Source organism: Geospiza fortis, unplaced genomic scaffold, assembly GCF_000277835.1.
Source record: "Geospiza fortis unplaced genomic scaffold, GeoFor_1.0 scaffold78, whole genome shotgun sequence".
Classification (NCBI taxonomy): Eukaryota; Metazoa; Chordata; class Aves; order Passeriformes; family Thraupidae; genus Geospiza; species Geospiza fortis.
In genome coordinates, this window is record NW_005054339.1 from 3,824,705 (window position 1) to 3,850,967 (window position 26,263).

The window sequence follows — 26,263 nt, forward strand, 5'->3', positions numbered from 1 at the left end:
AAATGTACAATTCAGAGCAATATGTCAGGTATATTGGTGGTGATGTTGGAGGGAGTACTAAATGAAGAATACCAAACAAAATATTCCTCCACCTTAGAAATAATGGGGACATGATTGTGAGGCTGCAAATCCAAGGACTCAGAAAATATGTTCCAATATTAGCCCAAATTGTTACCCTACACCACTGAGCAAATTTGCTTCAAGTACACATCAAAATCCATTGTTGATTAAAATGTTTTATCCAAAAGCATTTTGAGCTAAACATACTTCTTCAAGTGTTGGCAGATGTAGCACTCTGAAAATGTTCAAAAATTCATAGCACATAAAGTGTTTGATTTATAGAAAAGGCCAAGAAGAATGAGTTTTTGTGGAGGTTTTTTTTTGGTGCCTTTTTTTCTTGCGATTCTGCTTGATGCTTTCAAACATATGAACTTATTTGAAGCTACTAATCACAAGTGAACTCTTCTCCCTTCTCCCCCTTAATATTCTGGATGAATTTTTATCTTTCTGTCTCATCGCTTTTCATAGTGATTAGTTGGTTCAGTGTGATTTTTATCATATTCATTCCCTGTTTGAATTACCCTTCAGTATGCAATTATCCTATCACAGATTGTCCTATTTTTGTTCTGTCAGATACATAAGATAAATGGAAAACTGAAAGTACTAAACCAATTATATAACCTCTTGTCATCTACTTTCTGATGGAAAACCTTGCAAGCAAAATTCCCCCCCTCCTTCTCCCCAGTGTTCACTATTTACCTTGGGTTTATATCAGTTCAGGATATTCCTGTTAACCATTTCCTTCCTAATGCTGCCCTCCCTGATTGAATTTCAGGCAGGCAGCTTTGTATTTTATTTTGAAGTATTTGTGACACGAATTAAGTTAAAATCCCTGAGCTGTGGTTTTGATTCAATGCTGCTGGTGTTTTGTTTCTATCTGTGACAAAGGTAAATGAATCCATTTAATTTTAGTATTACAAAGCTTGAGATGGGAAAAATCTTACTGCCCATAAGGTGACAGACACAGAAATGTTTCCTGCACTGTTCAGCAGTTGTTTTAATTTTACAGCCAAACACAAATAATCCCTTTGAGACCTTTGTGTAGTCTGCTGTCACTTGAGGTATTGCTGCTTTTCTGGGGCTTTTACTTATTTCACTCATAGAAAGTTTGCTTCATCAGTCTTAAAGTAACCTGTGATTTCTTTTGAATGTAATTTGTAGAAGGTTTTATGATACTTCAGTGACTTTACTGATTTGAAACTGAATGGGAACGAAGCACTGTGACATAATGCTCAGTAAGTAAAAATGACTATGGCAACAAACTTGATAGTGAAAAAGAGGTTAAAATTGTTCATTTGGTGCTTTTACTTTTCCTAGTTATTGACATACTGGGAAAAAATTGAAGGCTAGAGAGAAGAGAAAAAGATAGCAAAATGAAAGATAACCAAGTTATTAGGAAATATTTGAAAAAGCTATTATTATAACTTTAGCTTTGTACTAAATTTTTGACTTTTGTTATAATACTTGCAAATAAAGAGATGCTGTAAAAATGATTGTTGATTCACTGCTATGATGGCAAATCAAGTGTTAAGGATGGTTTTTCTTTAAGGCAACTACACTTGCTGCAGTGCAGAATGCAAATAAGAGGCTTCTTTTTATTAACTTTTCCTACTATAGCTACCTGGTGTTCATTGTGAAGCTGATTCTCATTATAACTGTACTGTGAAAAGTAATTGCTGTTGTACAGTAATTCAATTTCAGTGCATTCATGCATCAGTAAACCAGCGGGGTTTATCTAGAGAAACCTGGGACTCTAAAGCCTTTTATCATGAAATTCCACACGCAGACAAATGTTCTTCCAAGGAGTAGAATATCAGCATTTACATTTAACAAACATTTGCAATGAAGAGAAATGGTTTTTTTTCCCACTGATGATTTTTACACCAGTCTTTAAGCTTTTTTTGGGTACTATTAGGATGATATGGTTTATGCACAGTTTGAGTGATGTATGTGTTTGAGATGTTTGTGCTTACTCATATGCATATGTGGTGTGCACGTTTTAGTATGCACATGTTTATTTGCATGGATGCAGATCTTTAGATGTGCATTTTGGGGTTTGTATGTGCCATACCAACAGCTGCAATTTACTGTTGTTTTTCTGCATGTATATGTGCATATATATGTAAGAAATTATTAAGCAGCACATACTGCATTCAGATATTTCCAATTAAATACTGGTAAATTGGTGTCCTGGTCAATAAATGAATTTTTATTTAAAGTCATGTGTTAATGGGTGCAAAATGAACTTGATTTCATGAGCAAAAGATCGCAGTAATTTGAAGCTGAGAGTGAAAGTTGCAAAGGAGTGCTTCTTTATTCAGAGCACTACAAAAGATTTCCATAGAGTGTATGAAAGCTCAGTAAAAAATTAATACTGAATACTGTAGTCAATAATTATAGCTTTAGTTACAAACCACCTCCAAATACTTTAATCTTTCCTTGACTGTACTTGGAATTTAACTTTGTGGCAAGTTCCTTCCTATTTGAGGCAACAGTGAGGAATATTTCAAGTGCATTTTGAAATGTTTTTTTTTTTTGGAGACTATTTTAAATGTGCACTGGCTTGAATGCCCACTGTGCATTTTATTGCACTGTATTTTCATTCTGATTTTCTATCACTTTGATCAAGGCTAGATCGGGAATGGCATTCTTGAGAAGAGAAGCAAACAATCATTCATATTTTATATTTATATAATAGAATAGAAATAGATATTTAATGTCAAAACATATTACTTTTCTGGGCTCACTACTTCAAAGATAGAATAAACTAAGTTTCTTCCTTGAGCCAATTTGCATCTGTAGAATTAGAAGAAAAATGAATATCAATGTGAACTCTTTACAGCTGCAACTCAATGGGGGCTGTACTGATCCCTGGTTTTTGGTTTTTTTTTTTAATAAATATAGTAAGAGAGGGTTTTTTTAATCTTCCGATGGAAATGAAAAAAAAGAACCTCAACATTAAGTTTATAAAATTACTGAGGGAAAAAAAATTATAGATGGTTGTGGGTGGAAGGAAATTATGGTGAATCAACCCAGTATGACTATAAATAGTTTTAACTGACAGAATGAAGACATAATGAATAAAGGAGAGATGGCTACAGTTGTGTTAATTACTGCTAACAAATTAAAGGTTTTCAGCAATATTTTTGTATTCACATTTAGTATTTTAACTGTAATTGTTGCTATTTAATTTTGGTGTCATTTAAATTTGCTCATAGTTTTACTGGTCTCCTTCATGTGTCAGTAATAAATTTGTGTTCTTGAAAGCATGAAGAGCTTTATTTTACTTTTTTGAATATTGGAATACATTACAAAATGAAAAGATGGATAGCAATCCACTGACAGTGGAGTATTCAATAGCACAATACATAACCTTGATAGCCATGATCTGGAGAATATTTAAAGGCACAGTAAATTTTTTTCTTCTTTATTGCTATTGGACTTGAAGATTGCTTTTGGTAAATGTGTAGAATTTAGGATAGTCAACAAATGAGGGATTGGCAAACATATTCTAGTGCAGATCAACTAAATCCCACCTTGCTGCTTCTCTTTTTAGTTCTTTGAGTTTGTCAAGAAATTTTTGTATTTGTAAACATATACTGCTATGAGTTCTGAAAGGGGGGGGGAAATCTATTTTTATTGGAGTGTGGGTGGGTTTCTTTTCTCTTTAGCCTTCATTCCCATCCTGTGGCTGTGGTGTGAGAGCTCAGACTGTCCTCAGGAGCGTTTGCTGGTAAATGGGAGGAATGAATGAAATAGATAAAATCAGGTTACCTGTGTGTAATGGAATAAATATGGAATAGACAGATTTAATGGAAGTTAGTTTTTCTGTCTGTAGACTTCTCTGAATCATAGCAGGGAGTCCAAGTGCATTGATGAAATATTTAACTCTCTTATGTCCTAAAGCCCAGGGAAGAGGTGAAACATGGAAAAGCTCAGTAGGGGAGAGTGAAAAGAAAACCAGTGAAAACTTCAGGGAGATGTTTCAGGGGATATGTGTTTGCCAGGATTTCCAGGGGGTCATGTACAGGATGTGCAATATTGCTCCCAGCTCATCCCTGCTGGAGAAAATTCTGCTGCAGCTCTGCAAACGTGGAGCTTTCATGGTCTGGGTAGAGTTGAAATAAATATTTACAAGAAGTAAAGCATCTTGAACCGTCTTTGGATTTCGTCTGTCTTTAAAACCCTGGCCTGTTTGTACGCTAAAGGAAAAAAAGGATCCATGGTCTAGTCAGTTTTAGGAAATTTAGTGAATTTCTTAAAGTTCAAATTTAGAAAAAAGAAAAAGTAGTCATAAAAAGGAGAAAAATTAAGACTTGTAAAGAAAACTTCAAAGCATTTGCTGCAGGAGACAATTGTGATGGTCTCACCTCCAGTGCCAAGAAAAGAAGGAAAAAGTATTTGAAGATAGTGCATTCAACTGTATAGCATTTATGTGAAAATACAGTGAGGAAATCCAGCCACTTCACAGATTAGTTCCTATATTAGACTTCACTGCAACAGCACATACCATTCAGTCTCTGCAATCAATATAAAATAGTGTTTCAGAGAGCAGGAAAAAACAGTAGAGTAGTTTTGAAAGAATGAAGTAGGATAAATTAGTCTCATTTATCCTTCTTTCTTATCAGTGTTTTAGGGTATTAGCATATTTTAGTGCTTTACATTAACATTAATTATTTTAACAAAGTCATATTGTCCAACTTTCTGTTCAATGTGGGATTTAAACTTCAAATAGTAATATTTTAATTAAAACTTAATTTCACTTGCACAACCGTCAACTTCTCAATTTTCAATTAGGATCCTGATCTTATATTGTAAATACATATCATTGAATCTATTTGTTGGAATTATACAAATAAATTCTGGTACTTTTATATCAAAGAAATGATAGATGTTCAGTGTCACATTAATTTTAGAGGGTTTCTTGATACCTATTTTTAATTACTTATAAATATTCTCTTGAGAAGATGCACTATAACTTGCTGATCATGTAACATTAGCCTGTTTTCTGAAACCTTGTGTTCATTTGTTTTAATGCTTAGGTAATAAAAAAGATCTTTTCTTTTAGAGATTGCTCAGCCTGTGCAGAGCAGGTTTCCAAGCTGCTGCCTCCTTTTTCCATTCCATGAATGATTCCAACTCCTCTGCTCCAGGAGCAGCAGTGATGAGGAGCCTGTTAATGGCTTTCTTGGAGGCATTTAATGAATGGTCATTTATCAATATTTTGAGGAGGAGAGAGAATATCATCTCTGTGTGATTCTTCATTTTGATGTGCTCAGAAGCATTTCAGTGAAAAGAGGTGTAAAGAGAATTCATGAGTGTTTTTTGATGAGCATTAACCCTTCCCTCTGCTCTGTGATGGAGCTTCCAGCAGGGTCTGTGCTGGGTCAGCAGTGCTGGCCCAGCCTGACCTGCCCTGGAGCACCATTGCACAAGAAGAGCCTCCTACACACAGAACTGAGGGCAAATACCCCATTTATCCACTCCTCTTCACTCCCGCCTTTCTTGAGTTTGACTCTGGTGTAATTAGGTAGGAAGAAGCCTGCTTAATCTAAAATAATTCCAGTTTAGTTGATTTTTTTATGTCTCCAACAGCTGATTCTGTATTCCAAACATGCTCAGCAGTGGTCAGTGCGTTTCCTTGCTCTCTCACTTTTTGGATTTTTAAAACTTACTGCTTCAGAAGTTATTCTGCCTCATTTTCTCTGGACACTACAGTTTCTTTTAGCTTCTAATTTGAATGGAATTATACTTTATAGGTTTATAAAATAAACCCACTGTGCTCCTCCCAGCTGAACAGTTTCTTCAAGACTGGGGAACTGCACAGACTCTCACAGTGTCCTTTTTAAGCTCATCCTTCCAGGGAGATGCTGATGAGGGCAGGGGTAAAGAAACTCTTCCCAGAAGCACTGACTTTCAGGTGGTCGCAGTTTCTGCTGGAATTAAATCAGAATGTCATGATTATCACAACGGGTGGTATGTGAAATTGTTTTGGGAGACAAAAGCAGACCAACAATGAGATAAACTCCTTTCTGTTTTTTTTCCCCCTTTGGAAAAGCAGGGGCTAATTTTGAGAGTGAGTTAACCAAACATTTAGTTAATGGTCTTGTTTTGAACTGCATTTAACAGCTGTCTGAAATACAGCTGCAATAAAACATCTGATTTGATGCGGTAACTAGGATTTCAAATGTTCAAAACTCATCTTCCTTTTGATGAATACCTAGAAAAAGGCTCAAGTTGTGGTTGCTAATGTTAGACTTCTAGATTGTCCTGGCTTGTACTTTGACATACTTGCAAATTGGCAATGGCTCTTAAAAAAGAAATCTCCCTTCTGGCTTCCACAGGTTCTTGCTCATCTCTCCTTTCTCCTTTACTTTTACTACACTCAGCTGTGGCAAAGCTGTGCAGAATAGTCTGAGAATTACCCAGTGCAGAAACCCCAAAACAAAAAGCTAAGAGAGGCTTTCTTTCCCTTAGATTAATTAGGATCTTGTTCATTGCATGCCATGAAAAATATTTGTAAGAGTAAGACCTAGGAAAGAGATGGGAGACAGGAATGAGCTGGATCATATGATGGACACTGCTTTTTAAATTTTTTTATGGAAGTGGTGATGATGACTTAGAACTCCATTGAAGCAACCATTTGGATGCTTTTTTTTTAAACTTTGGTGACTCTGCAGCTGTTTAGGGAAATGATCTAATTACTTATAGGTACCTTCAGGCCTGGTATTTTGTGTGGAGCTGGGCTGAAATGTGCTTTGCTGTTGCATGCTGTACTGGAGGGTGAGAGTCTCCTCCTGTCTGGAGGTGATCAGTTCCTCATGTGTGGTGGCTGCAGAAAGCTGAGCTCTAACTCAAACCCTGGGTGTCTGAGCAAAAACATTTCAAATCAGTAACCCAAATCTCTACAGGTTCAGTAAAATATAAACAAGACTTAAAATTTCATTTTCCTAGGGAATAAGGCAAGGTGGCTTCCACATGGCACAAATTGGTGATTTGAGATTCTGCTGGACAGAAGGACTCATCCTGAGTCTCACAGGGCACAAATTCTGTGGTACTTCAGTCTGTGATACTGGAGACCAACCAGCTTTAGGGCTGGTAGGAGGGGTGGAAAGACTCTTACTAAAATAAGAGTCTTGCTGTTGATCAATTTAACTAATTGATCAAATTATGCCTAAAATTAAAATGTTAATGGATTTCAAATTACTTCCAAAGACAGACTCTGAATGTGAGGTTTCAGAAAAATGTCTAGGCAAAGCTTTCCATGTGCCCAGCCAACAGCATCCTAATAGATTTCTGCTGCAGATTTAGGATTTGTGGCAGGAACAGCTGAGGCCCCCAGCTCTGGCAGGAGCTGCAGCACACTTGGGTGAGAGCAGGTGCAGAATCTGACACCTGGGCTGGAGTTTGCTTTTCTGTTTTGAGGAGACACAAAGTTAAAAATCCCTGCGTGGGGGGAGCAAAAGTGTGAACTTTGATGTTGTAGTGTTTTAAATTTGGAAAGAAGATTATTATTAGTTATATAGATTAGTTATCCTAATCACTGTGCCATTGCTGCAGGGACTATGATAAGAACAAATTTAGTCATTTATTTCAGGAGCATCTTGATTTCAATGCCATGTAATTATGCCACCTTACCTTTGGAGTATGTTTTAAAATTATTTGCAGTGAAGGGAGCAAACAATAAATTGTAGAGATCACTTTTTAATTTCTTTTACCTCCGCATGAATAGATACACAGCCATGTATTCTTGGCCCACGTGCATTTCTTTGTCATTTAAGCTGGCACAGCATATCTTGGATGATTGCTTCTGGTGCTGTGCAAGTACTCCATGAGGACAAATTGTTTGAGTAAATCATAACAAAAAAGGTGTTTCATGTAAGAAATAAACAGGTCCAAAGTAATACTATAAATTGAAATTTTATTGATTAGTCTGGGTTTTTTTTTTTAATGTAAAGTTTAAATTACAGCAGTCATTGTGGCACAAAGCACTACAGAAATATTACATTACAGAAAAATCTTATGCCCTGTATTTTCAATGGGTCTTTTAAAAACTGTAGTATAAAAAGGAAAGAACTGCTCTGTACCTGTGAGTCTTTGTTTTAAAAAGAAGCTGGAACTGGAGAAGCAAGGCACAGAAAAAGGCACAGCAAGATCTGTGTGCAGAAAAAGAGGGAGCATTTGGAGATTTCATGTAGCTTCACATCACCCTTGCCAGGTGTACCATAACATGGGCTGCACACTACAGCCTCCCCAAAAGGATTACAGGGCAGCTTTCTGTTCTTCAGAAAAAAATTCAGGGACATCTCAGGTTAATTCTTTAATTCTTAAATGTGAGGATAAGAGATTGTTTAAAACCACTGTAGCTGGGAAACCTTTGGCACAGGTTAAGGGACAACCCTGGTAAACATCTTTATTTGCTAATTTATACCTTGGTTTCTTTCATCAGTGGAGTTTCTGAGTGGGGTTTAAAAACACCTTGGGGCTAGCACAACATGGGGATTTTCTCCTTTTTAACACACTGAGCAGGCTAGAATAGCATCTATTATTAAAAAAGATTGGCTTATAATTTTCCATTATATTGTAAAAACTGGCTTGTGTCAGTAAAATAATACTTTTATAACTCATTTCCCATAACTTGTAGCGAGATGGTAATTTAGCACTCTGTAAATGTGTCAGTAAATCAGTAATTCTTGAGTCATTAATTTTGCATTTATCTTAATTGTTTTACATTTATGGATATTTATGGGGTTTTACTTTTTTACACTTGAAAAACATTACTATTGAGATGGGTTTAAGAAAACTAAATAATCTTAATGGGAATATTTTTGACATAAAAAATGGAAATTTTGCCTTGATTTGTGAGTTAAGCAATTTTCATTTAAATGTCACTATGAATTGTTAGAGAAATGGGAATAGCTATTTTCCTTTTGCTTTTAGATAACTCCATGCTCATGATCTGGTAATTAAATCCCTAACCTCTTGATCTTTATTTTTGACAGAAGTTCAATAAAGAATTGGATAAATTGATAAAAGATGAGTCCATAGGTGGCTAATTAATATACTAATGGACAACCTTTAAATCAGGAAGCCCATAAAAGACTGATTGCCATAAGCTGAAATCATTTACTGAGAAAACAGACAAAGGCTTTTGTCCTATTTCTCAAGTTCTTTACTCCAGCAATCACTGCTGCAGAGGGGTTGGGAGCTCTCCTGTGTCTCTCTGTGCTGAGATTCTGTTCATGGCTCAAAGAGTTCAACTTAGAAAATTATTTGATGAATTCTGTGTTTTTGAAAGATCAGATAGTCTGAGCTTATAGCACAGTTCTTTGGGTGCTGCTGTATTCTTATTTTAAAAGTGATATTTTATTTGAAAAATGCTGCATGCTTATGGCTTTTTCTTCTCCTCATCTATCACCTTGTTTTCTGAGCTCAAAGAAACTGAACCATGCAGGTGGCACTGGCCCAGCTGCCTTGTGCAAACCCAAAGCAATTATCAGGGGAAACTCAGACCTTTGCAGATTGAGTTTGGCAAGACTTCTTTCTATGTATATATGGGCTATGAGTGGAACAGGTGAGAGAATGTAGTTGTGTCATCATAATCTCTGATGATACAGTCAGGTGATGGCACAGAAAAGGATGTGGTTTTATTACAGAACTAGCAGAGACATAGAGCATAGTTTCAAAATGATTAAAACAAAAAGAGAAGTACAAAACAATGCTATTATATGTTCTTAAAACATTTTTATGGCACATATTGTCACAATCTGTAGGCCTATGTGTTTTTACTGTTGGTAGCTTGTTAGAATGAGGCAGGTAAAGGAGAAATATTATCTTCTGTAATTGCAAAATTGTAAAAGTCCAGCTGTTCCAGCTGAGGATTCCCCGAGTTAAAGGGATATAGGATGTAATCAACACAAACTCTGGGCTTTCTAAGTGACATAACTAAAATGTTTCATCTGAAGTAGCAGAGCTAAGACAAATGTAGAAGCCTTTCATATATTATGCATGAATGAATGAAGCCTTAAATAGCTTCATTCTGCAGTAGGGGAGGTGAGAACTGTGGGGTAGTGTGGTGCTTCCTGTCATAGACTCAGATTGATCTTGCATTATTCTGATTATGCTGTGGAGCAGGACTCAGGAGGATGCTCAGCATTTCAGGTGTAAGGAGGATGTTGTTCAGGAAGTCAGGGAATTGGCATTTTTAAGTAGGCACAAGCATTGTGCATTTCTTCCAGGAGAATGTAGTGCCAGTCCTGGGGCAGATGCTCCTGTGGCATAGCCCTACATTTACTGTGCTCCCTACAAGAGAAATCCACACTGTTCATGCAACACTTACAAGGCAGGGGCCCCTGTGGCTGCTGATGTGGATGGTATCCTTGATTTCTGGTTGATTTTAATTTGTTGAAGTGAAAGTCTTCCAAGGCGCTTACAGGACAAAATAAACTCACAGACATTCACTCATTGCAACCCCATAAAAGTTTAAAGCTCTGATGTAGAAAAACTTGTGATGCCATATAAAAAATACATTCAGATTAAAAAAAAAGAAAAGCAATGAAGTGGGATTTTTTTCTTTATATCACACAAAATGCTTTTTTGTGTTATCATTGCTGCTAGGAAAGCATCTTGGACAGTAAATTTGGCGTCTTTTCCTTTCAACCTACACGTGTGGTGACAAAAATAATTTAGTTTCAAAACCTGCTTGATCCCCTGCATTCAGTCTGTCACAGTTAACACACTGACTGAGCCATCCTGATTGCAATGTGGACCTTTGTCCAGACAGAAATTATTACCCCCAGCAGCTGATTTGACAGAGGGCTTGGACCAGCCTGCAACAGCACATTTGGCTTATTGCTAATGGGACTGAATTTAAGAAAGTGTTTTGCAAGAGAAATGTCTTCATTATCTATTATAAATGTCTGTTATTTGTTTCCCCTTATTTGTGTTACAAAGCACTAATGCTTTAAGAAGTGAAATGGGAAAGTGCTATGGTGATTTTTACTCCAGAATTTAATTGCACTGCAATCCTCAGTGGCTGAACATTTAATTTCAGACCAAAGTAAAAGAACATAAAATTAAATCCTGGATGAAATTTCATTCAGTCTGATTTCAGTATTAGTTTCTTATAATGCTTTTTGGGAGACAAAGAAATATTACCTACTGGCATGAAAAGAGCCTAAAAAGTTTAATAAAAACACAAAGTGGTTAATATACTTTTTTATTGGGGTAAGATTTCATTTTGTTGTTGTATGTATTTTATTTCCATTTTTCCTTCAAAAAGAGCATTTTAAACTCAGTATTTCCTCCTGTACAATTCTGCTTTTTTTGAAAATACAGCCTTCCTTTTCTAGTAGTTTTCTTTTGCTGTTTATGAAGAGTTGAGAATAGACAAATTAATCATTTGACTTTTATTCATTTCTCTACTCTAAGTGCTGTAGTGTTAGTAAGCTTGTTTAGTCTGCTGGTATTGCATCATATATGAATTAGGTGATGAAAATAATTTTAACTTTGTCTTTTGTGGAGTAATCATACAAAATTAAAGTAACTAGGAAAAGAATAATTGTTTGATTTAGAATAAAAAAGAAAAATGTAACTAAGCAATTTTGATTTGCAGTGCTGTATTTCACTTGCCTACTCTCACTTTTGCACAGTTCCCAATGTATTTTCCAGTGTTTTACATATTATCACATTTATGGTTAAAAGCTGTGAAATTGTTCCCCTTTCCCTTTCTCTCACTGGGGAATTTGAGTACTCTGAGCCAAAATTAGCGTTTGGGTCATTACAAAGACACTGCTGATATTGTATTTCATACTTAATGAATCTTTATTGGCATCTGGGTCTAACCTTGACTCTGCTCAGTGAATCATAACTTGGCAGTCTCAGAGTAGGTTCTCCACTGTCCTATCAAATTCCAGCAGAAATAATTTGGTCTTTCCCAGAGATTTCTTTATAACATGCCGCATTGTGACTTTTAAAAAATAGTAATAATAAAAATAAAATAATAAATGCAAAGTAAAGCTTCAAAAATAAAATTCATATTAGAGTTAAACTTTGTAAATTTAATATGATTGTACTGTTAGTAAAGGTGATGTTCTCATCTTTTGTAATGTTTTGCTAAACCCAAGCTTCTTCCTCTCATCATCTCTAAAGGTCTCAAGGCTTGGTGTGAACCTCAGAGCTTTCAATACAGGCAGTAATTTTTTAGCAGAAGAGAATAGAGAAATTCAAATGTCCTCTATGTGCAACAACTGAAAAGGAGCTCATTTCCAAGTCTTAACTTTTAGTATCTTAATGTAGATCTGGAGAGCTCCCCATGCCCTTTTTGGGGTATGGAAAGCTCTTTCAGTGTTTCAGGTGTCTTAACCAGTAGCTGCTTCTACTCCTTGCTCAGTAATGCTATTTGGCACTTCCAGTATTTCTGTTGTAATTCCTTTTCATCTCAAAATAAGTAGTACAGAAGAGAGAAAAAATTGAAAAATGCTGGGATTCTGAATGGATAGGAAATAGAGTGAAATACATTTTTGAAAGGTAAAAAACACTGAGAAAAGTCCCATTTTTATTTAAGTAGAAACTCAGAGAAGACATTTGCCATCCTTGAACACAGATTAATATTTTTTATCAAAATGCAAGTATGTTTCTGGTAGCTGAGTGCAAATAATACTGTGATGTGCAGTGGCTGGCAGCAGGAAATATCATAAGCTTTCCCCTGCTGGTGACCAAGGTCTGGTGGTCCAGGCAGGTGGTGCAGCTGGAGCAGCCACCTGGTGCTCACCCTTCTGCTCCATCACATCCCATCTGAGGCCTCAAAGCCTGGCTCATGGTTTGGGAGCTGTGTTCAGGTTTATGCTGAGGATTTTCACCTTGTGCTTTTGGGTGTTATAAAGGCCCCTGTGACTCTCTCATTTCTGTGTCAGCTGTTTGCTAATATCACGATTCACAGCACAGCTGCAACCTCAGCAGCGCAGGGTTCAGGTCTTAGGAAAGCAGTAATGGACTTTAAAAGCTCAGAGAAGAGAAGCAAAGGCAGCTGCAGGTTGGAATGTCTTTGTTGCAAGAGGGTTCCATGCATGTGAATTCCTCATTCGTGAGGAAAAGAGCCGAGGTGGGAGTGAAACCATCACAAAGGGTGGGGAGGATTGCAGAGCAAGCAGCTGCTCTGTTGCCCAGTGCAGTGCCTAAGGGAGGCTGCTCAGCTCTTGTGAAGTCCCAGAGCTGCACACTGGAAGCTTGGTAAAGTATTCCTAAAGCTCCCTGCTCCCCAGTGCACTTCTCTGCCACCTGAAGGAGCAGTTTGTTTGATTTTGTTTCCTCTCTCCATGGTCAGGCTGTAGACACAGAAAGCTTTGTGGTTTTTCTCTCAGACTGAATAACCCAATAACCCATGAAACAATAACCCTGGAATGTTATGATGAGATTAATGTTATGAATGATAATCCATACTGGATGGTTACTTGGCACTTTATTCCTTTGGATTTCTCCTTTTGGCCACTTTTGATAGGCTCTGTGCTCTGAATGCACACCCCTGCTCCCAGGTGCAGGAAGGGAATTCCAGTCTAGCTCTGGGGTTTAGAGCCTGAAAGGGAGACTCAACAGCTCCCAGGCAAGGAGAGAGATTTCTGTGTAGAAAGCTAATTAAACTAAAGAAAGACAATTTCAGTGCTCAACAATTTCTGTTGCGGGGAAGGTGTTTTTTAAGGTCAGCTCAAATCTAGAATCAATCTATCCAAATAAGAGTTTCTGAATGCAGTCACCCAGATCTTTGGCTGTCATGTATTGAGAGGTCTCTCACTTGTACCAGACTTGGTCTCCCCTCCTTACACACACACACACAAAATCCTGGTAAGTTTTTAATCTAGTTAATTTTTGAAAAACAGCTTTGTGCTTTTTGTTTCTATTTGAAATCAAGCTCTGTTTCTAAACCTGAGGCGCATTTAGTTTTCTTTAGTTTTTGACGTATGTGCAGCTCTTGTACTGACAGTTTTGAGGGTTCATAGAAGGACCATTTTTTCTTCCTCAGAAACTTGCCTCTGGCAAGAGACACTGTTGCACAGTGGCCCCCCAAGCTGTGTTTTTTATCTCTTTCTCATTTTAGCAATTAATCTGAATTTTGCCATAGGGAATACCTGGTATTTCTGCTCCATGGATGTTCCTTACAATTCAGAATATGTCGTGATAGGTGCTGTGTGATATAGAAGGAAAAGGTTGAGAGCAATGGATATTGTGGGATGTAGGTGAAATGTGGAACACGGCAATCCAGAGAGAATATTTAAATGTCTCACTTAAACTGTCAGGCAAAGTAGATATGCAGTGAATGCATATGTTCTGAGAATATCAAATCTGCTCATGTGCTACCTTCAAAGAGAGACTTTGAAATAGGAATTGCAGCTGAAATTAATTCTGTATGGCACTTTCCCTATCTCCTGGAATTGGCATCAAATTTGCCTCAGAACAAGACAAAAACTAGTCAGACATATAGAGAGCTTCTGGAAATGGTAAAATTCTCACTGGAATTGTGGAACAGCAAAATTAGTAATAAGATTTGGTGTATTCTTTAATTTTAATACTTCTGTCTACTCTATCTGGATGTCACTTAATTAAAAAAGAAGGAAAGGAGCACCACCAAGGCATTTATTAATTTTGGGGTAAGCTGTGTGAAATCTGTCAATCTGAGTTCACCATATCCCTGAGATTCATTTTCCTTGGATTTGAAAATAAACCTTAAACCTCAAGGATGAAATGCCACTATGGCTCATTTCATTACTTCCAGCAGACAATAAACCAGCCCAGAATTAGCATTCCCCCCACAGCTGTGCCCCTTTCCCCTGTAGCCTTCTGTGGAGGGAGGCTTGTGAGCAGAGGTCTCTCCCATTTCTGCAGCTCTCTGGCTGCTTTAGCCCTCTTATCCCCAGGAAGGATCTACAGATCTCAGCACTCGCTCCCTGCCGGTCCCTGATAATTCCATGGATGTAGATACAGAGATGTACCTGGGATATTAATCTTACTGCATGTTAATAAGCAAGGTACAGCATTTCTTAACCTCCCTCCTCCCCAGTGCACTTTCTCTGCCACCTGAAGGAGCAGCGTGTTTGATTTTGTTTTCTTCTCTCCGTGGTCAGGCTGTGGACACAGTAAGCTTTGTGGTTTTTCTCTAGGACTGAAGGACAGAATTAATTGGCTTTGAAGTTTCCAAATCTGTTTCTGAAGAAGAGATTTGCAATGAGTGACTGCGAAAAGGAGCCTGTGTGGAAGCCAAATCACTCTGGAACCAGAGCAGTGCTGGCAGGGTCAGATGCCTGCTCTAAAATCCTCTGTTAGCACTTGATGTGAAATTGAAATTGGAATGATTTCCATCCCTCTGATGGAACTGGCTTCTCTCACTGCTGTTCAAGCATCTGTGCAGATGATGATTCTGTCCTGGTATCTCTTAGAAAGCACTCCTAAATCTAAGAGTATTTATTTGCTTATTAAGTTCTTAGGGAACCAAAATGAACAAAGCAACCCCAACACCAGTGAATTCTCCAAAAAGACTTACCTGTCTGGGCTCAGGCATCGTGTGCTGATTCCCTGGTGCCAGGAGTGCCCAGCCCCTAAATTTGGAACCTGTAAAAACCAGAGATTTGCAATAATTTTGGTGATGCAGAACTCTCTGCTACACATCAGGCAAATTCCTTCCCTGTCACCCTACCTAAGTTTGGAACTTGTAAAAACCAGAGATTTGCAATAATTTCTGAGAAAGTGGTATCAAGTTTGGCTTTCTAGAGTGAAGTTTTAATCAGTAGGCAATATGAATAATGGGAAGGGACTAATAACCCTTGATCCTAGAGCAAGGGGGGGGTCTTGGTGGTGTTCTGTCTGGTGGTCCCAAACTTCTAAATCCTGATTTGCCAAAGGATGAATTTGAACCTCTTGAATGAGATGTGTTGTAGCTCATCCTGACCACTTTTCTATTTCCTCTCTAAACTCTTGGAATGGCAAAGTATGGGTTCTACTGGACACCATTCCTGAGATCCCTGACTGAATTCTGTACTTGGGGACCCTGGCAAAAACAGCTTTCAAAGAGCTGTTGGAGACCTGCAAATGAGTGTGAGTGAATGTGTGATTCCATTGTGAGGAGCATCCTCAATGGTTCCATTTCTGTGGTGCAGGGGAGCATTCCCCAGTAAAAGCCTGTGGGAGGTAGGTTTACCTTTCGCAGGAGAAGAAAGAATTCTAACAGGAATGCACAGCAAATAACCTCACATTTTCCCTTTGGCCTCTCCAAACACAAAGCACATTCCTCCTTTCTTGCTCTCCCCACTGTATGCAATGCTAATACACAGGATAAAAAAGCACATGAATGACTGAAGAGTAATAGTTAAAAATCAACACCTTCTCAGATAACATTACTAAAATTAGAAATAAACAGTGCATATTTATCATCTTTTGGGACAAGGGAAAGGTTTTATTTGTGACAAGTTGGAGATTGCTGCACTGTTGACACTCCTGTATGGTGTCAGGTTTGAGATGTTCAATTCAAGCCTGTTCATACTGTAAAGCCAGCTAGCTTGCTACTAATTAACATCTCTTGTAGCTTTGATTTGTTTTAAGACAAATTAGTAGATGTAAAATTCTCATTCTTAGACTTGCTCAAAAATAATATTAATATATGGCTTGAAAATGCAAGGTTCCTCTGCATTTCAGTTTTTAGAATGAAGCTTTTTAAAACTGCTGCCTTAAAGCAGGCTGAATAAAGTAGGATTTCTGATTGCAAAATGGGAAGTGATGTGCAGAGTCTGTGGTGTTTCATAATGTAAATGTGATAATTGCTAGGTGAAGGTTATTTGAAAATGCTTCTAATATTTGATTTGTCTTTAGCATGACAGAATTTCATCATTTATAATGTTTTAGACAATATTAATTGATGTGGAAGAAATCTGTGTAAAATCTGTTAAATGAGCTGAGAACTACATGACTCCAAGTTACTTTGGGGATGTCAATAGTTAGACATCTCAGCAGAGCAAACCACATAATTTTTCAAGGTTTGATCTTTATACATAAACAATATTTGAATTTAGCAGTTGCCACACAGAACTCAAGAATTTAGTACTGTAATGTGAGGTGGCTGAACAGCTGTTTTTGTGCAGTATTACCAGAATACCTGCAGCAAACATTCGCTTGTCTTACAGAGATAAAAATCACTTTTTTTATCCTTTTAACTATTGAACCTGAAAAAAAAACCCTATCCATTTCAAAGAAGTGATACTTCCAAATAAAAATTAGCTCTAGATGTATTAAACCCAAAAGAGGGAAAAAACCCAACCCCAAATCTGAGATTTATTTCTTCATTTCTGAGGCTGAGTAATGTGATGCTTTGCACTGTGTTTCAGGGAGGATGACTATCCTACCAAGGTTATTAGAGAATTATGCATTTCACCTTTAAAGTGTTATCTGGCACTGCCACTAAGGCTTATCATTAGCATATTCTTTGATACTTCTGTGGCATCAGGAAATACATAAACCAAAATAGAGAAGGGACTCATAAACAAAATAATATTGTGACTGTGTTGGCTCACTCAGAATGTTAAATTTTTCTTTACCTTTTCTGCAGTCCTTTAAAATGGAGATAAAATTGTTTTAAGAACACTGCAAACTTGTATCACAATGTAAATTATTTGGGACATGAGCCCAAGCCAGTGTAGTCTGCATAAATGAGAGTGTTATCAGGGAAACTGCTGTAAGCAGGTCAGAAATAATAATATTGGGACTTTCTATTAGCTTCTAACCTAGCATTCTTCACAATCTTTATTTAAGATGGGTTTTTCAATTGATTCTGAAGTAGATTTGAAGACAAAGTAGCTGCCTGGTGAAATATTTGTGGGCTAATAACTTTCTTCCTTTGGAGGTCACGCTCTCTCTGTGGGCTGGAATAAACAGGGTAGGGCTGGACTTGCAGATTTCTCTGTTTCTTTGACTGTTTCTTTGCAGATGTTAAAAGTTCATATATACAACTCATGTATAAAAAAAGTAAAATTAAGATATTGTGTTATTCTTCCATTTACCTTGCCTCAGCAGAGAGTTCAGAGTGATGGTGGTCAGTGCAACTTTTGTTACAAAATGGGATCTGAATTGATCCATATTATACATGGGAGTGCTCCATTGTGGTACTTACAGCTACTGTACTGTTTTACTACTCTAAAAGGGCTTATTCTTTGGTTTTCTGCTGTTTCTCTTAATGAGGAACTGAAATATTTTTCTAGATGTAGCAGTGGAGATCCCTGGAGTTCAATGCCTGCTTTTGGAAATCCCTACTGAATGTCTGAAGAAGAAAGCAATATCCCAACTTTTAAAAACTGAGGATTTAATTGCCATTTGCACGGTCTGTTACACATTTGTGTAATAAAATTGACCTTGCAAGTTTTATTAGTGTATGGCTTAGCCATCATTCATACTTCTTAAAAATTCATGGGAAACATCTTACACATTTTTATTTGAATATTGTTTGGCAAAGAGTTCAAACACCCATTGGAAAAAGACTTAGCTTGAACAGAGTAAGCAGCATATACAAAACAACTCCTCAAAATCCCAAAACAACAATAATTTTCCCCTCCCTCCACCCAAAAAAAACAAGTGTCCCAAAATTCAGCACCAAAGGAATTCAGAGTTGAGGCTGCCAAGATGATACTGCTTTACAACCCTAATCCCAGCCTTTATACCTAAGAGTTCTAAAAAAAATGTTTTTCTTTACTTCCTCAGTCAGTTGAAAACCATCAAGGCCGAGGGGGATTGCAGGCATTAAGCCTGACCACCAGGACGTGATTTTGGAAAGACTGGAAATGGCACATTCTTCAGCAAGCCATGTAATGCGTGCAGTGGGAACATGGCAGTCCCCATATGGAAGTCCTGCTGACAGCAGCAAAACAGTTTTTAAGCAGCATGTACTGTTATCCTGCTCCAAAGAGCTGTGAATTGTGTGGTGTGGAAGCCTGGGAGCCTGTACCAGATCCCTCCTCCATCTGTGCACAATGGCTGTGGTGCCAGACAGGTAGTAGACTCTGCTGTGCTCTGCTACCCTTCGTCTGCTTTCATGACTCCCACTAGTAAAAGCAGAATTGTACTGCTGAAATTCAGTTCAGTCAATGGAATTCCATATGGCAAGGGGTTAGTCACTTGTTTTCAATACAGACTTCAAAGGGCGTGAGCTTTTCCTTTTGATGATATTTAGGTTCTTAAAATCAGGAGTAGAGTGCTGTTCAAGTTCTTGGTTTTAATAGATTGTGAGTTTGATACAATTAAAAAGCTACCAGCAACCAGAAAAAAAAAACCAAACCAAAACCCACAAAAAACCCCACAAACCGAAACACCAAAAAAAACCCTCAAAAAACCATGCCAGCAAAAAAAAAAACACCTTCCAACATTTGTAGGAGAAAGATATGTTTTTAACATGCTGGAAATGTAGCTGATTTACAGCTAAAAACAGCTAAAGTTTCAAATTTCTATTCTTCAATGTAAGACTAACTTTTTTGTGAAATTAGATTATTTTTTAATATTTTCAATACAGCATACGTATCTTAACGTTTGAAAATTTTCTCCAAACTCGAACTGACCAAATGCCCCTAAAAAGTGTTTGACTTCTTTCCCCCCTTGTTCTTGATAATTCAGTGCCAAGATTACTCACACCTGGTGCTTTTGTTTCTCCTCAGTATTCTGATTGCCTCTTGAAGCTCTTCACAATTTCATTCTTCTACAAATGGCTCAGCTGTCTGGAAAAAGGCTGATTGCTTTTGTGAATTTCAGCATTGAGAAGCTCAGTAAAACACTCTTGATCTTTCTGTAATTGTTTTAACAAAAATATATCTGCATTTCTGTGTTCATTCTTCAACTTTGATTTCCTCACGTATTGAAGTTGCAAATTACTCTGGCTCTATCAGTGTTATCTTCGTTCATCTTCTCAGCTGTTCTCTGTGAGTTCTGCCTTTTACTTTTCTGGTGAAAATAAAACCTTGGATAATTATTTTCCCCATGCTGATGATTTACAAGCTTTTCTCAGGCCTTCTGTTGTCCTGTTTTGGCCCTTCCTTGTCCTTTTTTACTGATCACTTTTGGATCTCTCAGTGTATTTCATACTCATGGCATGTTTCATTTGCTGTGAGTATTCTCTGGAACCCCTAAGGGCTTTTCTAAAGCCCCAAACCATTCTTGAATTATTCCCCAAGAGTTTCTGTCCGTGTTTTAGAAGAATTCTACTTGTGCACTTTTGCATTTCTCAGAATGTATGAAATGTTTGCATTCCATATGGAATGCAAACATTTCATGCATTCTGTTAATTTATTTATTTCAGTAATTCCTTTGCTTTGTTCTATCAAGATGGTGCTTGTGACACAGCCTGCTGGTTGGTGATTCCACCATCCCTGATTGTTTTTTGCATCAGGTACATTGCCTAATATAAAAGTTTTTCTGTTGAATCCCTGGGAGCATACCCCTTGTGCTGTATGACAGAATCTGGTTTTACCCTTTTTTATTTCAGCTACTAGAGAAGCCCCAACACTCAAAACATCATGAAAAATCCTTGTTCCCGAGCTCAAGTATTGAAAAAGTAGAAAATACCATTTAAGTTTGGCAGTAGATTATTTATATTCTGATACATTCTAATTATTTAATAATTTCTCTTTAGACCTTTTGACCTAATGAATAGAGCAGACTTACTCAAAGGTTAAATCAGTACTGCATGGGGAAAAAATGTGCATAAAAATTTAATATTTTTATGTTTAAAACATGAGTTTTCCTATGTAATATTCAACTTTGTGTGCCAGGGCTCTCCACTTAGAGTGTCGTCCAGAAAAAAACCTCCTAGGTCTGATTTCTCTGACTCCAAGCTAAAAAACCCAATGTTGCTATGCAACAATCCTAAAAATTTGGATTCTTTCAGGTTGGCTTCAGTTAAACCCAATGTTTTGTTCTTCACTTTGCTGGATATAAGATGCTAAAATAATACAATAAAGATGGTCCCTAGAATAAGATAATTTATGTAAGAAACTGGGGTTTTTTTTGTTACAGACTATTGCCAAAAGGTGGCAGTCTTTGTCCCCAAAACCCTGTGCTCTCTAGGAAATGTTATATGGCAAACATTATTCCTAGCTACATCAGATAATAAAAATTACTTTTAAAGCAGACATAGAGGGTAAAACCTCCTATATTTGCAAGTTTAAGGGTGACATAGCTATAGTTATATTTTGTTTTGACAGTGGAATGTTAAATAACAAAGCTGGGAGGAGAGCAGTGGTGGGGAAAGAGCACTTCACAAGTAGACTGCTAATGAGCAAGAACTACTTGGGTCTCAGATTTGGTTAGTGCCTGCAGTACTTCAGCTTTTGGAGATGTTGTTAGGATCTGATGCTTTAGATCAGTAGGTTGCTGTGCTCATCAATCAACCCCATGAAATTAATAGAAACAATCCACTTCCATTAAAATTCATGTTCAAGTTGTTGATTTTTCTTTACAAGTGATTCAGTTAGATCCAAGCAAAGCACAGATTGATTTCTTATAAAATAGCCTAAAAAAGGGAACTGATGATAAATGATAGCCTTGCTAAATATGTGCAAAATTTGGCTATATATTTTGTGTTGAAAATTGTATTTCTTTTGATTTTGTTGTTGTGCTTTTGTTTATTTTTTATTGTGAGTGCTGCTCAGGCTGTGGGTAGAAAATGGGATTTTTGGCAGGACTCTGTCAGACCTGTAGTAAAGCAAGGTCTTTATCTACTTAGCTGAGGAAATACCTGAGTAGTCCAAGAAGCTTGTGAAAGTTAGTAACATGTCAACAGCTATTATATTATTGAGTTAAAAGTGAGAAAAGTTAAGGCATTTTAGAATTTACCAGTGTTATACTCTGAATTCAAAAGTGTGGCAGGTAAATTTCTAGTCACCAATTGAAGGGCATAGAAGGAATGTAAACTGAACTGCACCTTGTGTTCATTATTTATGCAATATCTCTGTCTAATTTTCTGAATCCTTCTCCCAAGGTTTTTCAGTCATTGGTTATCTCAGATTTTCTGCCAATAGTTACAGCAGACCACTGAGATGTTTTCAGATTAAAGAAGTAATTTCTCTTTGTCTTTTAAATTTTTTTATGTCTGTTTATTGGTACTTACATGATTGAGGTTTTATATAATTTATAAGGACTGTGTGAGATGTCAGAAACAGAAAAAAAAACAGTTGGTGAGAACTCATTCTGAACCATTTAAGTGTTGCACAGAAGTGTTCTTCATTTCAATTTGCTCCTTATTTCTTCAAGGGCTTATGATGAAAGCCTAATTACTGAGCATGTTTGACTCATCTTTGTGTCCTGGTGTAGTGAAAACATTAATTATAATGGTTTGGTCATAGAAAATACATTTAATTTCCTCTTCTTTTCAGTAGAAGCATAGAATAGTTTGGGTTGGAAGGGATCATCTTGTTCTACCCTGTCATGGGCAGGGACACCTTCCACTGTCCCAGGTTGCTCCAAGCCCCAATGTCCAATCTGGCGTTGGACCTTTCCAGGGATCCAGAGGAAGCCCCAGCTTCTCTGACCAGCCTGTGCCAGGGCTTCCTCACCCTCACAGGGAAATATTTCTTCTTGATATCTAATCTCAACTTGCTGCCTTTCAGTTTAAGGCCGTTACCCCTTGTCCCATTGCTACACGCCCTTGCACAGAATCCTCCTCCAGCTCTCCTGTAGCTCCTGTAGGTACTTCAGCTTTACTTGTTTCTCGTTACAGATATTGTGAGTCACTTTATTCAGTTTATTACTTTGGAATGAGTTGTAACTTATATAAGGGCATGAAAGACTCTTTTTGAAAGCTAAATCTAATATGTAAGTCCATGAAAGATTGCCCAACAGGTTCAATAACCAACAGATGACAAATTTTACAGTCTAAGGCTGCACAAACACACCGAGTCTATCATGAGCCCCTTTCAGTGATGCCAGTGGGGTTTCATGAAGGTTTGGTCCAAGGCTGGCCCTGAGTGTTTGCTCAAGGTGTATCCTGCAGTCCCCGCACAGAGCCCAGGCTGGAGGAGAACCCTCCCATTCCCATCCCTGCCTTTGGCTGTGCTGCTGCCGTAGCAAGGACAGATTTATTGGAGTGTACAAAGTCAAGGTGGTCACAGAGCCTCCAGCCTGCCAAGTATAGGCAGTTTCATGGAATAATGATTTAGTAAAAGGGGAGCCTGCCTACATATGGAACCACAGAGATCTCCCCATTCTCATACTGTGTGATTCTCCATCAGTGTGTGTGTTTTAGATTCAACAACCTCAGAAGGCAAGGAGCATCAACAGCTACAGACCTTTGTGATCTCCTGGTTTGTTCCTGAAATGCTTTGCACATATTCCTCAGGATCAGAGCTGACTGGGACTTAGAACTGCTTGTAGCAACAGTAATAACCTCAGTGTTTTTTCTTCTTTTCCTTGTTAGGGCTTTGCAGGTTGGAGCACATTTTCTGGTTGTAGATAAATGCATGGTGGGAGAACCAGTGGTGGTGGGTGAGGGATTTCAGCCAGTAGAGGAAGAAAGCAGTGTGGGGTGATTCACAATTCTCTTATAATCCAAGATAAATGGAGAACTATTGTTATAATTTACTCACTGCCTCTGCAAACTTAATAGCTTTTGCTGTCTTGGTTGTTACTTTTTGAACCTGCAGGTGTTGGTTAGCTCTGTGAAGACCCTTATTGTTCCCCAGGTGCATTTTAGAAGCACTGTGAGAGGCAAGAGAAAAAAATTAGTCACAAAAATGGGAATATTCTATGAAAAGAGTTCCCTAGGTCATACCAAAATCTAGAGGTGTGTCAAACTTAATGGAAATTTTGTGCTGTGTTGCATATTTTAGTTAGTTTTCCAAATAAAGCTGCATACAATAATTAAATGGTGAATGTTTCAGTTGATAAAAACTAATTAAGAGGTGAAAGTATAGCTATCTTTTAGTCACTAGGACAATACAAGTTACAAGACTCTTCTAAATAGGGAACAAAACACCCACAGGATTTGAACTTATTCCCTTTACAAAGCAAAGCAGATAAGGTTTTGACTATGCAATGCAGCCTTTCTTTTAGGTTTGGGAATTTGTAAATTTCTTTTAATTACAAGGACAGTTTAATATTGTTCTTAAGAGAGAACTAAAAATACTATTATAACAAAAAAAAATTAAAAAAAAAATTAATAGATGGGATGGTGTCTGTACCTGAATACAGACTTGTATTTAATTGTGACTTTGGCAAAGTGTTACCCCTGTACTCTCTGGGACTTTAGCATTAATTCACAGGTACCAGCAAAATCCTTCAGGTACATGGAACTGATGTCCAGTCAGTCTGGACAAATGTCTACACCAGAGAGTTTTTCCAAAAGGTCCAAAACCAGAGAGTTTCAACATAGTCCTTTATTCCTTTTTTGTACCAGACCAGCCCAAATATACTAAACTATGAAAAGACTAAATTATCACTTAGTCTAAAAGTTCATTTTGTAATTATTTCCAGCATTCTCAGCAATGAAGTCTCCAGAACTATAAAGTATGGTTCAGGAGACCAAAGAAGCTTGGAATTTTATCTTTGAACGTCATCTTTTTACAAGAGAGAAACTGGGGGAAATGCATTGGTTTACTCTTTTAAACATAATACTGATGTTCTTTTCATTAAAACTCTGTAGCACTTCTGTGCTTGGGAACCAGCTCTTGAAATTGGCAGAGCTGGGGCCTTGACACAAGGTTTTCTTTGAAATTCTGTTCCAGCTGGATCAAGCTTTAGCATTTGGAAACTCCGCACATGGAGGCATATGGCCATTAGAAATGTATCACAGCAAGACTGTCTGCAAGTGAAATCTTTGAAAGTTCTTTGCGCTGTGAATATTCCATACGGGGTTGAACAAGACTTTCCCCCAGCTGGATTGTTACTTTCTTATTGCTTAGGCTGCGGCAGGCAGGGGAAAGAGGGTCTTTCTCTGCTGAGGCACCGTCAGGGTGCCCCTGTGCCAGGAGAGAGCTCTCATCTCTCTGTGCTCACCTTGGGACACTGGAATTTGGGAGGGTCTGCAGCCAAGGGGGGCTGTTGGTGGGTTTAGGAGAGGCTGAGGAAGGTTCTGCCGCAAGGAGAGCAGAGACTGGGGAAGAATGAGATGGTCTAAAGAGACAAAGGTGAAAGAATTAGACTGTGCTATTGCAAGATATTCTAGATGTGCTTAATGACAGTCCAAAGGAAATAGGGAAAATTGGAAATGGAAGTCAGCAGAGTGAGGAATTGGTAGAGACCTAGAAAAGATTGTTCATGAATATGCTTGACAGTGTGCACACCAAAGCTGTTAAGCAGAAGAAAAAAGAATAGCTGGTAGGTGCTACGGAAGAAGTAGTGATAGTATGAAAAGCTTTAACAGTGGAGTTTGGGTCACCTAATGTGGTATTAATGAGCTCAGGATATGGAGAGAGGAATAGGAAAGAAACAGGAGTAGGTCTAGGTCTGTGTTCAGTAAGGGAAGGAACAGACTAAGCCATGGCTGTATTTGAGGGCAGATTTTGGTACGTTCTATTATTGAATCTGTCCCTATTTAACTTGAGATGTAACACTGGATTTCAAAGTCTTGGTGAATGCTTGCAAAATCTGCCACTGATGCATTCAGAAATGGATACCAGTTGCTTTCCTCACATCTTCACAATAATGTTGTATTTGCCTCAATATCTATCTTAGAGAATTCTACTTGCAAGAAGAAGCTGGGAAATTTTTAGTTGTGGACTTGGTGTTTTGTTTTTCTTTCAGTTTTTTAAAATTTTCCTTTTAAGTTAATCTATTGGCAACTGACATCCTGACCCTGTGAGAATTAAAAACCAGTCCAGTGGACATTGCACTGCTTGGTTTGAAAGTGAAGACAAGGCTCTGTGCCTTGTGATGGAGTGCTGGGCTAGACAATGGAAGTCAGTCCCTGCAAACTCTGGAACTGACCTTTGTTTGGAGTAATAAATCTTGAGGGTTTTTTCCTCTGCTGTTGTGCGACAGTAATCTGGCTGGAAACTGAAAGGAGGACAGTATATCATGACTGGTTTGGTTGAAGCAGACCACAAATTGCAAGTTGAATTTGAATTAACTTGGGGGACTGAGCCTTTGTGCAGAGGTGAGGAAAAAGCTGAGTGAGGGAACAAAGCAAAGACAATAGATTTCACTTGGTGCTTCTAAATGTAAACAGAACAGAAACACCTTGACTCAAGCC

The 26,263-nt window shown here is 37.8% G+C and overlaps 1 protein-coding gene across 1 annotated transcript in view; it reads left to right on the forward strand.

Annotated features, from left to right (window-relative positions):
• The window catches only part of CACNA2D3 (calcium voltage-gated channel auxiliary subunit alpha2delta 3), a 385,100-nt gene that overhangs the window by 86,299 nt on the left and 272,538 nt on the right, over nt 1-26,263 (forward strand). The gene's annotated exons all lie outside the window — the stretch shown is intronic.